We start from the raw sequence: 17,187 nt of genomic DNA, 5'->3' as shown, positions 1-17,187 counted from the left end.
ATGCATAACATACTAAAAACAAAAATTATGGTACATTTGTGATAGTCTGTTGTGCATCTTTAACTCTCTCCTTACCGATCATTTCCGAAGTCCCAGGTTTGAGAATCTTTAGCAAGATGAAGGAAGGTCGTTTTAATCGATCAATAATTCAAGGACGAGTTTTCTGGTCAATATTTTAAATACGTGTGTTTTTCGCACTACTGCAAAGTGTCAATTTCAAGATAAAATGGAATTTTTGTCTTCCGCAATTTTATGATACTACCGTACTCTGGAAAAAGATATATTTAAAAATTTAGCCAGAAAACTCGTCCTTCAAATATCGATCGATTTACATAACTCTCACGTCGGTGAAGTCTCGGATTTGAGAGTTTTTGCCAAGATGAGAGTCATTTAAATTGATCGATATTTGAAGTAGGACGACTTTTCTGACCAAATTTTTTAATATGAGTTTTTCCAGAGTATGGATTCTACTGTGTTCTCGGGAAAAGCCAAAAAAAAGCGTACTATAATCCGATCATGCCGAAATCCGATGCTCATGGCGGGCGGAAGATAAAGACTTAAATAGTATACAGTTACCAAGCTTCAGCGTGCAGTGTTGGAATTCTGTGTGCTGGAGTTACTCTATCCAAGATCAGGACTGTCCGATTTATGAGGAATTTTAAAAATCTTCTATAAGTCTTATGGCAACAGGAATCACCCATGTTGTCAAATTAGCAAATTTGGGATTATTAATAGTGCCCAGGGTCGAACCCGGGTCCATCCGGGTCACAGGGCAATACCTTAAGCACTTGGCCACTTCGCCCCACCCCCCCACCCTCCTTTCCCTTAAACTCCTCTAATGGAAGTATGTTAGAAAAAGTTTTTATAAAAGTAAAAAAGATGACTCGACAATGTATAAGTCAATTCATATATTATATCACCTCGAAGTCTACGATAACAAAGGCTTGGGATATTTTAATTTTGTAATCTTTCTTTGTAACGCTCCGAATGAATTTCCATTATATTTGAGACTAAAGGCTGACGTGCGACTCAAATGACAACAAAATAATCTTAATTCAATTTTTAGCAACATTGTCACCTCCGAGTTAATTGTCATCATTTTGAGACAAACTGTCAGTTTATCTACAAAGAATGTAGGGGAATGCAAATTTCAAAGAACGTTAACGGGAAAACTTTATGATCCGGCAAATTATGTAATGTCTAAGCATCGCCGATAAATGCACGACACGAGTGAATCCTTTAAAAGATTGGAATTTCTTTTGTTATTGAGAATTCACATTGTAACAAATGGCATTTGAATAACAACGCTTTCTTTGTACAAAGATAATGGTTTTAGACATTTGATTGGGAGAAAATAAAATGAAAAGCAAAAGACCATTGACGGAAAAAGATTTACGATCAGACAAATTATGTAATGTCTGTGCATCTTCGATGAAAGAGTCACTCGAATGAAACCCTTTGAAAGATTGGAATTATCTTATTGAGAATTCACATAGTAACCAATCGCAACCAATTTGTATATATACTACTTTATATCCATTTGATTAGGATTAAAAAATGAAAAGCTATTCATCACCTCATTTGAATAAAATTTGAAATACGCCAAAAGCTGACTTTACAAGACGTGAAATTATTCAAGTTATTGTAAAACTGTCATAAAGAGAGATATATATAATAATTCTATTCTTTTCCGTTCAAAGACGGCACCGTGTTTCGTCATGCGTGGCTGCTGTCATGGCAGTCTGCATCACCGGTTTCAAACTTCAAAGAAGTTCAAAGTCAAACTCAAAATAATTATCATTTCGATGTGAACCTGATGCTTGAATTCAGTTTTAAGTTTAATCTATATGGAGATTTTAAAAATTAAATTAAATGCCCTCTTTCGGAAGAACGAGCTGTATATATTTCTTTTTAAAAACCCATCAAATTTCCTTACTTTGATCATGATTCTAATTTCAATTTTCTGCATTTTTCTTCAGTTTATTCCGATCGACGTCTACATAATATATGCAAAATAAGAGCACGTCGATTCCGACATAATACCTAATTGATGCGCAGGGACACATTTGAAAGGTCTGCAATGTAAAGTTGTGTGTGTGTGTGTGTGTGTGTGTGTGTGTAAGAGAAAGAGAGAGGGAGAGGGGGAGAGAGACAGAAAGAGGGAGGGAGAGAGATAGAAAGAGAGAGAGAGAGAGAGAGAGAGGGAGAGAGAGTGAGAGAGAGAGAGAGGGAGAGAGAGAGAGAGAGAGAGATGTGGAGGGAAAGAAGGGAGGGAATAGAAAAATTGAGAAGGAAAGGAAAAAAAGAATGGGGATACACGAATATTTACAGGACACAGTTCTGTTTTCTTCGTTCCTTTGATAAGAAACATTACCATTATATTTGTGACAGCAAAACTAGGCCATAATTGTTTATCTCCCTTGGAAATGGTATAGATAGTGTGCGCTTGGCTAATAAGCTCACAACATTGCCATCCGGAAATATAAGGGACCAACACACAAAACGATGTGTAACCTTAAACGTTTATAGTCTGGTTAATACAGTTTAGTGAGAACTACTCATAAACGCAAAAAAGGAATAACAAAGATCCCAGTGACTTCATTCGTACTATTCTATATGAACACTCGTCTAACCACTAACTTGATACAGTTTTTTGACCATCGTCTTAAATCAATAAATCTGCTTTGCTTTGGAAAAAAACAAAACAAATTTTATACATTTTTTTCCAGAAAACTCGTCCTTCAACTTATCTATTGTTTAAAATGGCTCTCATCTTGCCAAAACCTGGAATTTCCTTGAAGTCTTCCTTCAGAAGACCCAGGTTTGAGATTTTTTGACAAGCATTTGATCGCTTGATATTTGAAGGAAGTGTTCTCAGCCTTAAAGCTGTGTCGGGGTTTTTGTTTGTTTGTTTTGGGGTTTTTTTGCTGGTATTTTTTTTTTTCAGAATACGGCTGTGTTTTGTCCGACTTATATCGATAGTACAAACGATTTTTTTTTTTTTTTTTAAATTTTTAAATAACAAAATAAAAAAAAAACAACAACAAAAAAAAAAAAACATGAAACTTGGGTTAAATTTCTAGGTTTTATTGAGGACAAAGGATATACATTTTTAAAGAGATTAAGACAAAAAGTTCATGTTTATGATTACTCCTGATTTAACTTTTTGGCACCTGGTTCATCCGGAGATATTCTCGGACAGAAGAAGCGGTGGTTCTAATATTGTGTCCAACATTAGAGTTTGCGTTAAGTACTGTACTCTGCACCACGTAAACATTTTGTTTAATAGGTCAATAAGGTTCAAGGGACGGAGAGAGAGAGAGAGAGAGAGAGAGAGAGAGAGAGAGAGAGAGAGAGAGAGAGAGAGAGAGAGAGAGAGAGAGATGTTACAGCGAAGATAGGTAAAGCAAGAGTAGCAAGCATAGCCTGCCTATATTATGTTGAAAAAGTATGGTTTTCTAAAGCAATACGAAGGAAAACGAAAATTGTCAACAGCAGGGTATTGCTGTATGGCTCAGAAACCTGGCGCTTGAATTAGAATACAAGCCATAAAGTACAGACCTTTATCGACAACAAATAAGTAGAACACTGCAGATTAAACGGCATGACAAAGTTAGAAATACAGTTCGATAGGAAATTATGGACCAAGAAGAAATAGAGGTAGAAATCAAGAGGGGGAGATGGAAAAGACAAGGTCACGCCTTGAGAAAGCCTGCAAAAATATTACAAGACAGTCCCTGAATGAAACCCGCAGGGAACGAGAAAAAGAGGGTGGCCTAGAAACAGCTGGAGGAGGAGGATTGATGGAAGATCTGGAAACTGAAGGCTTAACATGGAAAAAAAAGAGAGAAGATGACACAAAGCTGGACAGGATGGAGAGGATTTGTCGATGGCCTATGCTCCAGCCGGAGTGAAGGACCTTAGTACGTTAGTTGTATATTATTACGGTTTTACGATGCATAAACTGGAATGAACTTCAACTTTATGGGCCTGGAAAACGCCCACTGAAAATGTGACCTTGACCGTACTTTGAGAAAATCACCTCGGCCTGGAGTTCATATGATTCCACTCTGGCCATTATCATCAGCATTATCAGTGCCGTCAACACAATACGGGTGGGTCGAAATTGTGTAACCGGGTTTTACAGTGCCCTATATTCCAGGGATGCCCTTAGCTAAAACCAAAAAGCCCTGATGTTTTGGGGGTTTTTATTCTCGTTAACACCATATTATATGAAATTATTTCGTACAAAGATTCTCTTCACCAAATGGTATCATCCTTAAATCATAGAAAAGGGTACCTTGTCATCTAGCTTTCCCTTGACTGTTGCATTTGAACAACCAATACTTTCATCTTTTTTTTAAAAAATCAACTCACCAATATCGACCAAATTCAGCCGGAAGATTTTAAAAAGGTGTATGGACTTGTTGATCATTCTGAATATCAACGACAAAAGTTTAAATTCAATATTTGTTCTTAAGTTGGGTGATGTCTCATTTCTTTGATTCCTTTAAAAATAAACAAAAATGGTTTGAATGAAAAATGAAATGAGGCGGGACCAAGAAGATACTTCCTAATTTAAAAAAACAAACTTGAGCATATAATATAGTGATATCTCCACTAAACGTGCTCAAAGACATTTACGAGGGGTCCCTAGCCAATAGCAAGGCTTTACAAGGGGTCCCTAGCCAATAGCAACGCTTTACAAGGGGTCCCTAGCCAATAGCAACGTTTTACAAGGGGTCCCTAGCCAATAGCAACGCTTTACAAGGGGTCCCTAGCCAATAGCAACGCTTTACAAGGGGTCCCTAGTCAATAGCAATGCTTTACAAGGGGTCCCTAGCCAATAGTAAGGCTTTACAAGGGGTCCCTAGCCAATAGCAAGGCTCTATATTTAGAACGATACATGACACGCCCGTTAGACGATATTTCCGCCCGTTTTTTTTTTCGAAAGAGATAAAGCTGTTAACGACCAGGTACTCATTTTACACTTTAGTAAGGTGAGAGAATGTGAGTAAAGGGCCTTTTTCAAGAACTCAACTATGGGCCACTCAGAGCGGCACTCGAAACAATAACTTTCCAATCCAAAGGCGAGTGTCATACCACAAGACCACATAGCCGAAAAAGCCTCATGTCAAAATCACTCACTAAATGTAAATGATTGCGAGAAAGTACTATTATTGTCAGGTCAACGCTATAGAAACCGGAATAAGCTCGACTCCATCGGATTTATGACTCCGAAGGTTGGAATTATACTGCTATCAGCGGTGTCAAGAAATTCGACAGAATCAGAAGCAGCCTTGAAGATAATAAGGCAATTTCTAGAAAAGATTTAAGTTGACAACCCGTGGTTAAGGTCAAAGCTGGTCGATAGGTAATCACGGCGACTTATTCAAGTCTGAGAGCTTAAGCCGGGAGATGCGGGGAACCAGATTGGAAATATTTATTCAGAACATCCTATCTATTTATATGGAATAATTAGAACGGCTTTGGCTGCTTGTTTGGGCGTCATAAGAAAACAAAGCATTAGAAAAAGAGATGTATTTACATAAGAATGGTGGAACGCTGTCGGGATTGTGCGGTTCGATCGAATGGTCATGGTTTGTGGCTGGCAAAACAATAAATAATTTTGTTGTTTTTTTTGGGGGGGTTTTTTTAAATGATCCTCATTCTTATCACGGGACAATTTTATTTCAGTGTGTATCTCAATGGAATAACGGAACAGCTCAGGCAGGCGTCAGTCACAGTGCAGCGCCGCGGGTGAGCTAAGACGAACGGATGCGATTGGTACTGAATGTTTAATAAATTAATAACTGGGCACCGACCGAAAATTTGCGTTATAATGCAAGGCGTCGACCATAAAAAGAAGTGAACAGTGATTTCCATTCAATGATATAACCATTGGGATGATTTACTGTTTCCTGAACACTACTCGGCTATGTGGTCTAGTGGTACGACACTCGCCTTCGGACCGGAAAGTCCAAGGTTCGAATCCCGCTCAGAGCGAAGTACATTTGAGTCATTGGAAAAGGCTCTTTACTCACATTCTCTTGCCGTGCTCAAGTATAAAAAGAGTACCAGCGTTGTCCCTGTCGACTGTCGGAAAAAAAATGTGTAATATCGCCTAACAGTCTCGTTCTGTTGCTGTTGGCTAGGGATCCTTTGTAAATCGACTTGAGCACATTTAGTGGATATTGCGCTTTATAACGGCTCAAGTTATTTATTTCTTTAACCAACTGAATTAATTATCACATTCATGGTTGATTGTCGTCGTGCAGTTTGACGTAATTCATAGGGCAGTGTCAGGCGAAAATTTAACAAAAGTTCGCTGGATACCGGTATATTCGGCGTACCTGATGAAGTAAAGAAAAGTCCCCTCTACCACAACGTCCGATGTTTGTTTTGTTTTGTTTTTGTCTTTAGAGGTTTACGCCACTTGTGACACTTTACGGTCATTTCAGCGCCAGTAAAAAGGGAGATAATGGGGGAAAAGCTGTGGATCCGAAGTTAAAAGGCACCAAAGAGAAAGCAAGACAAAGAGGGCTGGTTCAAATAAGGAACAGAAGATTCCACAAGCAATCCATCGATGAGCCTATTTTGACGTTACCTAAAAGTCCCATCTAAACACTAGCAAAGGATCCCGCTATGAAGGATACACTAAATGTTTACAAACTACAATAATACAATCAAAACCAATAAATATAGTGGTTAGTACGTACTAGAGAGATGGTTTACAAAGGAAAAAATATCACCACTCAAAAAATAAGAGCACCACACATCTGACTGTCTCCTTCCAAGCTAAGGATTCCCCTTCCCCCCCCCCCCCCCCCCCCCCCCCCAGGACCAGAAGAAAACCCAAGTAATCTCAATCTAGAACAGAGACAGAGAGCAACATGGAAATGGAAAACAGATATTATAAGGTATAGAGCAAGAAGACCTCGTTGCCCACCATGGGAGGTCAGAAAACCCCACCCTGGCTCAAAGTGATCCCAAATTATGTTAACCGAGCACTCACGGGGTTAACGCGGGATAATCGGCTAGATATAGATAAGGTGATGAAATTGATCATCACTCGAGTTTCTACAATAAAGAAAATGCGATGTCACGTAACCCGGAGTAATCTGATAAGATTAATATAATCCTTTTTTATAAAATCGTCACAGGCGGTTAGTTTTTATTATTATAAGCATAGCGTCAATGTATGTGTCAATGTATGGAATATGAAGGGAAAAAAGCTCTTTGTTTAAAAAAATGCCTTCACATTGATGGCATTGCATAAGGACAGAGCCGTTGCATTGACAAAGAGATTTTTAACCTGATAAAATACCGGATTCCCGTTGGGTCGATCTTTGCAGACAAAAGGAAAACTTTACATCAGTTGTAACCAAAAAAAAATTTAATAGAAGAAAAGACGGAAGTGGGGCGAGGTCAGCGGCCCGATGAAGCCTTTTATCTGGAAAATTCAAGACCCAGCGCCTTACACGCAAATTTTCCCCACTCGTCCCAGTCGTGAATGAGTAGTTGTTACATTGTACTCTGGACCAAAAATAAAAACACGTATTTAATTTTGGCCAGAAAATTCGTTCTTCAAATATCGATCGATTAAATGGAATCTTCAGTAAAGTCCCTGGTTGGTGAATTTTAGGCAAGTTGAAGCTCGATTTAATCGAACAGAATTGGGGGACGAGTATTTTGGCCAAAATGTTTAATCCATGATTTTTTCAGTTTACACGAGTATAGAGAACGATGGATGATGCAAGACAACGCCTAACAGTAGACTAGTACTTATGAAATCAAAATTTGCTTCCATCTAGCCTGATGGGGGGACAATAAATAAACCATTGTGGACAGCGGTGATGAAAACGTGCATATTTCACTGTGTAACGTGGCGTATACTTGTAATCAACCGCAACTATTCTATGTATTCAACGTGACCTCAAGTCCATTTTTACCAAAAGAAGATAAAGGTGCTTGCTTACGATTAATATTGAAAATACCATGCCTCATTTTCCCATGTAGATCTTCTTGGCCGACTTTTGTTCATTGAGACTTGATTAATAACAAGCTACATAAAGCCAATGTTCCGGGAATCAATACAGCTGTAATCTATATTTTTGTTTCTTAATTTAAGTTGTTGACCAGAAAATCGTTTTCTTCAAATTTCAATCGATTATAATGACCTTCATCTTGTCAAAAAAATTCATTGAAATCAAAGGTTTGATAGTCTTTTGACAAGACGAGGATAATTATAATCGGTCGATAAGTGAAGGACTTTGTCGAACTCGGTACTTTATGGGTACGAAGCAAAGACCGTACAGCTGAGCCACGCTGCCTCCGGTAGCTCAGTTAGAAGAGCACTCACTTTAAGCAAAGGGAACGTTGGTTGAGAAGAGAGAAAGAGCGCGAGGAGAGGGGGAGAGAGAGAGAGAGCTAGGTGGGGAGAGAATGAGGGAGCGGTAGAGAGATGGAGGAAAGAGGGGGAAAGAGACAGAGAGAGAAAGAGGAGAGAGAGAGAGAGAACGTGCATCAAAACGTTATTATGCAGGGCCTGAATCTGATGCGTTAAAAAATCAATTTTAATATAAAGATAACTATAAAATTAAGAAAAACAATTCCCATTATCCCTCTCAAAGGAGAAATTTGTCATTGGGTCTTTTGAATCAGGCTTGCCCACTTGAAAACTTTAATTTTTTTAATTTTTAGGAGAGAAAAAAATGTACTCTCTAGAATTAAATTTAGAAAATAAGCAATTCACCCTCCTAAGGATTAAATAACACTTTAAAATCATTTAAATTATTTAGTCTGGCATCAATTTTCATTTTCAATAAGTTATCATGACTTAAAGATGGTCATAAAGATTTAAAAATTGGAGCCAAAATGTTCGTAATAGTGCACAGGTCTGAACTATTAAAAGGAAAGATTGGAATAATGCATAATGACATTTGGCGTCAGCCGCAGTGCAAAGCTGCGAGGTGAGCTAAGTAAGACGAGGTGACGTGCTCAAGACGACACAGCGGTGCTATTTCTGGGTACAAGGCAAAGACCGTAACATTCCAATAAGTCACGTCACCCCTTAACCTTAACCAGTTAACTGTCGTACTCTAGAAAAACACGGTATTAAATAATTTGGCCAGAAAACTCGTCCTTCGAATATCGATCGATTTTAAATGACTCTTATCTTGGCAAAAACTCTCAAACCTGGGATTTCGCGACAACGCTGTTAACGGTCAGGCACTCATTTTACACCCCGAGTATTGTGAGAGAATAATATGAGTAAAGAGCCTTTTCCACGGACTCGACCATGAGCCGCTCAGAACATTAAAGATATATTATGACGTAAGGGTTTCCCCTTTATCAACAAAACACGATAAATGAGGAAATAAAGACGAATGAGAGATGAGCGGATGGAGTTGTTAAGGCCTAAATGTTTAAAATATTATTCAAGTCTTATTTGAGAGACATTCGGACTGACAACTCTTGGCCTTCTAAAGACAAAAAAAAACCCAAAGAACTGGGTGACGACAACTTCAACCATTCTATATTGCATTCTGGTTGCAAGCATCGCCATCATCAACATCACAATCATCGCCACATCATCATGTCATCATCGTCATCGTCATCATTATTATCATCATCTTCATTACTATTGTCAATTTCATCATCATCAAAGATGTCGTCGTCAAAACAATTCAAACACGAGCATCAATCATCCTTGATACGAGATTGCGATAACAAAATAAGGAATAGTAAAGCTTTCTCCTAAGAGGGCCCTTCACTGGTAAGGACGAAACCCCGAAATAGATCCAAAGCGGGGACAATTGCACCTAATGCCTGGATTGTATCTATTTCTGACATCACTTAAGAACACGCTCCCCGTGCCCAGTCGAAGAAATACTCGGGCACCAAATATGAGAGGGTCGTAAGGCGCTTAGCCTTCTTCTTACCCATGGGAATAAAAATCCCATCTATTGCAACATATTATAGTCGGCAGGAACTCGGCCTTTGTTATCATCTTTATATATTAAAGAAATGCTTCTGGTGATGAAGGTGATGATGACACTAGTAGTAGTGGTAGTAGTAGTAGTAGTAGTAGTAATAGTAGTAGTAGTAGTAGTAGTAGTAGTAGTAGTAGTAGTAGTAGTAGTAGTAGTAGTAGTAGTAGTAGTAGTAGTATAGTAGTAGTAGTATAGTAGTTAGTAGTAGTAGTAGTAGTAGTAGTAGTATAGTAGTAGTAGTAGTAGTAGTAGTAGTAGATAGTAGTAGTAGTAGTAGTAGTAGTAGTAGTGTAGTAGTAGTCGTAGTAGTAGTAGTAGTAGTAGTAGTAGTAGTAGTAGTAGTAGTAGTAGTAGTAGTAGTAGTAGTAGTAATCAGGACAAAGAAACGAGGACATGTAAAAAAAAAGTACAATATTATATTGTCCTATTTTTTAAGATAAGAGGACACCTTTTAGAACTAAAAACTTATTTATAGACTCTAATTGATTTGAAAAGTGTGTATGATACACATTATGACCCAATTGTTTTGGTGATTGAATTTGTCTATGAATTCTTATCAAGCTTTTTGTTGCGTGACAATCCTTCAGACGTAATTATTAGCGCAGGGAAACACAGTAAGTAGCTGGCTTAAATTGTTTTTATTAGAGATTGGGAGAGCCAGATCTTTTTCATTTTTCATCTTTTTATTCTGTTTTTTTTTTTGTTTGTTTGTTTGTTTCTTTCTTTCTTTTTTTTTTTTTTGGGGGGGGGGGTCTTGTTTTTTAAATCTTATTTGTGACCAACCGTGTCCAATCGATATCATGTTTGTATGAACATGGTGCTGGAAATGGAAGTTATACCTGGCCACAAATATGAGTCTTGTGCTTAATTTCTCTTCGTGAATAACAATGCGATATTGAATGACGTCTGTAGTGTTTCATTCATCCTGTTTTGTTGATAAAGAGGAAACCCGAAACGTCCATTTTATCTGTTTTCGATTATTAAATTGAAGCTTACATTCATTTTCACATGGTTATTTATTTCTTCGAGCTTCGAGCAGCAACATTGAATTAACCGGTATTCTTCGTTATGGTGTTTGGGTTTTTTTTTTTTTTTTTTTTTTTTTGTTTTTTGTGTTTTTTTTTTTTTTTTTTTTTTTTTTTTTGTTTGTTTTTTTTTTTATTTTCTTTTTTTATTTTTTTATTTTTACTTTTATTGTTTTTGTTTCTTTTTTTTTTTTTGGGGGGGGGGGTTGTTTTATGTTGGCTCTTTTTTAAAAAAAATTATCTAACCAAGAGAAAATGATTAAAATGATTTTTTTCTTAGTTTTCCAATATAACTTAGTATTGGAGTAAAGTTACGGACCTTTGACACAGCCTCGTATCGGACCAATCGCTCGATAATTGGAGCAAAAGTCCATTTCCAGTTTAACCAAACTCTGAAAAAAAAATCGTATTTGAAAAAATGGCCAAAAAATCGTTCTTCAAATATTGATTCATTTAAATGACCCATGGCAAAAAAATCTCAAACCTGGGACTTCAGATGAGAGTAATTTAAATTGATCAATATTTGAAGGACGAGTTTTATGGCCAAATATTTTAGCACGCGTCTTGCAAGAGAAGACGTCTATAGCAGTTAACTGGTTAGAATGAGAGTCCGATAGTACGGGTCTCAACCATTATGATTACCTTTTCCTACAAATTCATCCTCATGGGTGATGACTAATTAGTTCGTTATATACAAGGACAAATAAAAACACAAACTGAACATCTGAGCAGGAAACGAATCGATGAATATAGAAATTGGAACGAGAGAGCAAAATACAAATGATGAGAATGGAGATTCTATTCGTTAAAAAAAAAACCCAAAAAAACCGTCCTACTGAGGTAGGTCATTTACTTGTGAGCCACCACTACAGTAATCTCGCGAGGTACCAGGTTTGAGAGATTTTGCCAATATGAGGGTCGTTTAAATCGATTGATATTTAAAGGACGAGTTTTCTGTCCAAATTTCTAAATGCTTGTCTTCCTGAAGTAGTACGGCTTCTAACTGGTTAAATTCACTTTTGGTCGCCACCAGATTTAAACGATGGGGCTATTTTTGCCACTATCCTTCATAGGACAGTAGCGAGGTGGAATTATTTGCAGGTCTAATGACCCATACTGTTATGGGTCCGTTGTTTTAATGGAAATACTCTCAAACCAACGCAAAATGTTGTCAGAATAGCACGTTTCAAGTTTGTTGTTTTTATTTTTGTTTTTAAGGGTTTTATGGCGCTTGCAACACATTTAGGTTATATTAGCGCCAGTAAAAATGAAGAAAATGGGAGAGTAAACAGTTCTAGGATTACAATTAAAGCGCCCAAGAGAAAGTAAGACAAGGGGGAACTGGAAAAAAAAGGGATCAGATGTAGATTCCAAGAACATACCACCAATGTTCTCAGTTTGAGATCACCTATAAGTCTCATCCGGATACAAGCACAAGATCCAAAAAAGAGGAATACACTCAAATGCTTGCATTATACATTCAAAATAACAAATATAATAATATATAACAGAGAGATGATTTACAGGGGAAATAAATATCATCTCCCAAAACAATAACTTTGCATTTGACTGTTTCCCTCCCAGCTAGGACTCCAGCCAGGGCCAGGACAAAACCAAGTAATCTCATTCCAAGACAAAGATAGAAAGCATATTGGAAAACAGATATAGGGAGATAGAAGAGCAAGTACCTCCCTTCCCACTATGGGAGGTAGGGAACCCCACCCAGAGGTTTCAAGTTTTAGAAGAAATCAGAACAATCAAAAATTTACAAGCAACAAGAACAATGTTAAAACAAGCCCATAATAATTGCGTTCGACTATCAGGCCTGCAAAAATGTGCACTCCGGGCAGAAGTAAAGTAACAGCAATGTGACTTAGGTGTGGTGACCAAGTAGATGAGACATTGCACTAACAACAAAATACCGATGCCTCCATGTCCTGATCGTCATCATTTCATTTTTACTTCAGGTTGTCTTTAGTTAGTTCGTTTTATTTTGTTTTGTTTTTTGGTTTTATTATTTTCTTTTGTTTTTGTGTTTTTTGCTTGAACAAAAAACTGAGCCCTATATTCTTAACCGTGCAGTGTTCCAGATGAATTTCCCTTTGAGCAATACCTTATTTTTAAAGGAATTTTTAATTTTCTTTCATTAAAAAAAAATCTTTATAATACAGTGGGTCCTATTGCTGCTATTGAATCTTTTGGTGAAAACGGTGGCATTGCCGGACTCTGAAAAGTCACATATTTAAAAAAAACTTTGGCCTGAAAACTCGTCCTTCAAGTATCGGTCGATGAAAATGAACAACATATTGTCAAAAATTCTCTAACGTAAGACTTATTTAAATTTGGATTGATCAAAATGAGCCTCAACTCAACATAACAACATCTTTAAAATCTTGTTTAAGAGGGGTTTGTTTGCTTTTCAATTGAAGGTCATTTTAATCGATCACTGATTCAAAGCGCAGTCTTTTGGCAATGATATATAATTTTTTTTTAATAATGCTGTTTGTCAGAGACCGCAAAAACCATTTTGGGGGATGGGGAGGGGGGGGGGGGGGGGGGGTTAAAAGTCAAACGTGTTTAGGGGCAGTTTTCAAAATATTACACTAATGTAGCCATTTAAAAAAAAAAAAAGGGGGGGGGGGAGGAGGTTATTGTCTTATATCCTCATTCTTTCTTCCGCAGTTTATTCGTATCGTATCGTTTAAGAGCTAATAAGCTTTTAAAACCCTTAAATGCTCTATGTAAATTTCAGGCATAGATAACATTTTTCAAACTTAATTAACATACATTCATTTACATTCATGGCTAATCTGGCAACTTTCAGTACATTTAGCTGTTTCAAATCATTACATACCTAACACACAAATTGCTATCATAATCAAGACTCGTAATACAATTTTCCCAATCAACAAGTCCACTTTTATACATTCAAGAGTTTCAATTCATTGATAAACAAAATGCAAATAATATAATGCCTAATGTACATTATTCATCGTAATCAAATAATATTATTTGTCAATGGCATTCTTAAAAACATTAATTGAAATAAAATTATCGTTGTCTCAAACTTTAACTTATTCCACACACTTTGACACAAAGTATTCATTGGAGTATTATTATAATCATTATACGACCATGCAACGCACTCCGAGGAAATATTTATAAAGCTCAACGGAGCAATTTGTCTTCTCCCGGGGGAAAATTCCAAATACGGTATATTTTGTACTGTATAAACAGACGTAATGGTTTTTTAAAAGATCTGACAACATCTTCCTCTTATGCTTTGTTTACTAAGAAGAAAGGTATGTAAAGCTTGCAACAGACACCATCACATGCATATTTCAAGAACAGCAACTATTTCTGTAACTGCCTCGCAATTTTTTTTTTTTAGTAAACTTATGACGAAAGACTAATTCTGCCCCCCCCCCCTCTCTCTCTCTCTCTCTCTCTCTCTCTCTCTCTCTCTCTCTCTCTCTCTCTCTCTCTCTCTCTCTATCTATCTATCTATCTATCTATCTATATATCTATCTCTCTCTATCTATCTATCTATCTATCTATCTATCTATCTATCTATCTATCTATCTAGCTAGCTAGCTAGCTAGCTATCCCTCTCTCTTTCTGTCTCTCCCTCTATCTCTCTATCTATCTATCTATCTATCTATAAACATTTGAAAGATAATTAGGATTATTTGACTTCTACAACGTTGTTATCGAGCGTTGCTCTCATCAGGAAGTGGAAGTGAAAGTAGATTGTTGTGTTTTCGTATTTTCCTAGATTCGTGTTTATGGAGGTTCGTAATTACATAAAAGGTGTTTGTTTCTATGCTGCATGAGGATGTTAGTTCGTTTCTTCTGTTGATTGTTGCTATGTTCGATTTAGTGATGATGAAGAATTTTTCTTCCAAGCAGAGGTTGCAAATCTTAGAATAGGGGGAGTACGACTGTACTCTGGAGTTGATTTTCCATGTGATGCTGTGTTGTATGTTTTTTTCTTTGAGGTTCCAAATGTGTTCGCTTAGAGTAGTAGAATGTCGTTTGTGTATGTTTCTGAAGGAAGATGTATGTAGAATGTATCTGGTTTTGAATGAACACTCGGTGAGGCCAATGTATGTTTCTTGTTTTGGTGTGTCTGGTCGTGTAACTGTGGCTTGATAAATTACGTTTTGAGTCAGGCAATTGCCGTCTAGTGGGCATGTTGCCTGGGTCCTACAGTTGCAAGAATGTGACAACTTCTATCGGTAACATATTCTTCAATCTACTACAAAAATGCTTCCCTCCCGGTCACGTTCTACACCCAATCATGAACAAAAACACAATCAAAATAGGATACACCTGCATGCCAAACATACAAAACATTATTTCCTCCAACAATAACCGAAACCTATCACAGCCAGCTCAGCCCAGCAACAACCTAGAGAAAAAATGCAACTGTAGGACCCAGGCAACATGCTCACTAGACGGCAATTGCCTGATTCAAAACGTAATTTATCAAGCCACAGTTACACGACCAGACACACCAAAACAAGAAACATACATTGGCCTCACCGAGTGCATTCAAAACCAGATACAACCTACATACATCTTCTTTCAGAAATATACACAAACGACATTCTACTACTCTAAGCGAACACATTTGGAACCTCAAAGAAAAAAAACATACAACACAGCATCACATGGAAAATCATCTCCAGAGCACAGTCGTACTCCCCCTATTCTAAGATTTGCAACCTCTGCTTGGAAGAAAAATTCTTCATCATCACTAAACCGAACATAGCAACAATCAACAGAAGAAACGAACTAACATCCTCATGCAGACATGGAAACAAACACCTTTTATGTAATTACGAACCTCCATAAACACGAATCTAGGAAAATACGAAAACACAACAATCTACTTTCACTTCCACTTCCTGATGAGAGCAACGCTCGATAACAACGTTGTAGAAGTCAAATAATCCTAATTATCTTTCAAATGTTTATAAATAGCTCCTTTTATCCTAAAGTTGAGCACTATTATTTCATGGTTTTTGTTTTTATAATTTATATGTATCTATCTATCTATCTATCTATCTATCTATCTATCTATCTATCTATCTATCTATCTATCTATCTATCTATCTATCTATCTATCTATCTATCTATCTATCTATCTATCTATCTATGTAACTCGTTAAGAGTTTCATTTTCAATTTTCATTATGGATACCTCGCCAGAAATCAAAGCACATATTTTAGTCTTAGATAATAACACTAGCATGGGTATTAGGTGCATTGGCAATGCTTTACATAATATACCAAAATCAACGATTGTCAGAATTCTCAAGAATTACAAAGAAACGGGCTGCCTTTTTAAAATAAAATAATTTTAAAAAAAGAGAAAGGGTCGTCGTGGCAAAAAAAAGAAGAAAAAGTCAAAGGATAACGTCTATTTGATAAGAAAAAAAGTGTCAAGCATCGAAAAATGCCAAGTCATAAGCAAATAAGATTTTTCGTAATCAAGGGGCGGAGGGGTGGGGGTCTTTAATTCTTTTTCTAAAATAAGAAGGCGTCTCCTTGACAAAAAAGAGTCGCCCGGCATTATCGCCCCTCTAAGAAACAACTGTTCAATTTCAACGATGATAAAAAAAGCGTTATGTCAGGGCAAAACATTACGAACATTGGACTGTGGAAGATTGGAAACGAGTGAGTTTTAGAGATTTTGTCCAGCGCCAGAGGACTTAGAACGTTAGAAAAGTTGTCACAGAAAAGACAAGAAAAGAGCACCTCATTCAAAGTGTTAAATATCACCAAATGATCGTGAGACAATGCGAGTAAAAATCCTTTTCCAAGGACTCAACAATGAGCCGCTCAAAGCGAGTCTCGAACCCTGGACCTTGCGATCTAAAGCCGACAGTAGACCACATAGCTGCATTAATAATGGCCGCCAACGAGTCCTGCAGTGGACCAGAGCATTTGGTGTAATGTCCAATGAGATTATTAAGGGCCCCGCAACGTTTTACACAGAAGCAGAGTTTAAAAAGTCAATTCAAAATGCATGGGATTGAATCACTATTCAAGACATTTGAAACTCAACTGGATCACGGCGGGGGGCTGAGCACAGTCATGAAGATAAATGGAGGATTGATTGATTACAACCAAATTTGAGAGTTACGTCCCAAATCTACGATA

At 37.1% G+C, this 17,187-nt stretch overlaps 1 protein-coding gene across 9 annotated transcripts in view; it reads right to left on the bottom strand.

The window, feature by feature from the left end:
• Window positions 1-17,187, bottom strand: part of LOC144973106 (sodium-independent sulfate anion transporter-like) — a 118,035-nt gene that overhangs the window by 44,992 nt on the left and 55,856 nt on the right. The gene's annotated exons all lie outside the window — the stretch shown is intronic.

Source organism: Berghia stephanieae, chromosome 5 (assembly GCF_034508935.2).
Source record: "Berghia stephanieae isolate SIO BIC M18660-M18661 chromosome 5, UCSD_Bste_1.3, whole genome shotgun sequence".
Lineage (NCBI taxonomy): Eukaryota > Metazoa > Mollusca > Gastropoda > Nudibranchia > Aeolidiidae > Berghia > Berghia stephanieae.
Note: the sequence above shows the minus strand (reverse complement) of the source record. Positions and strands in the feature narration are given on the sequence as shown.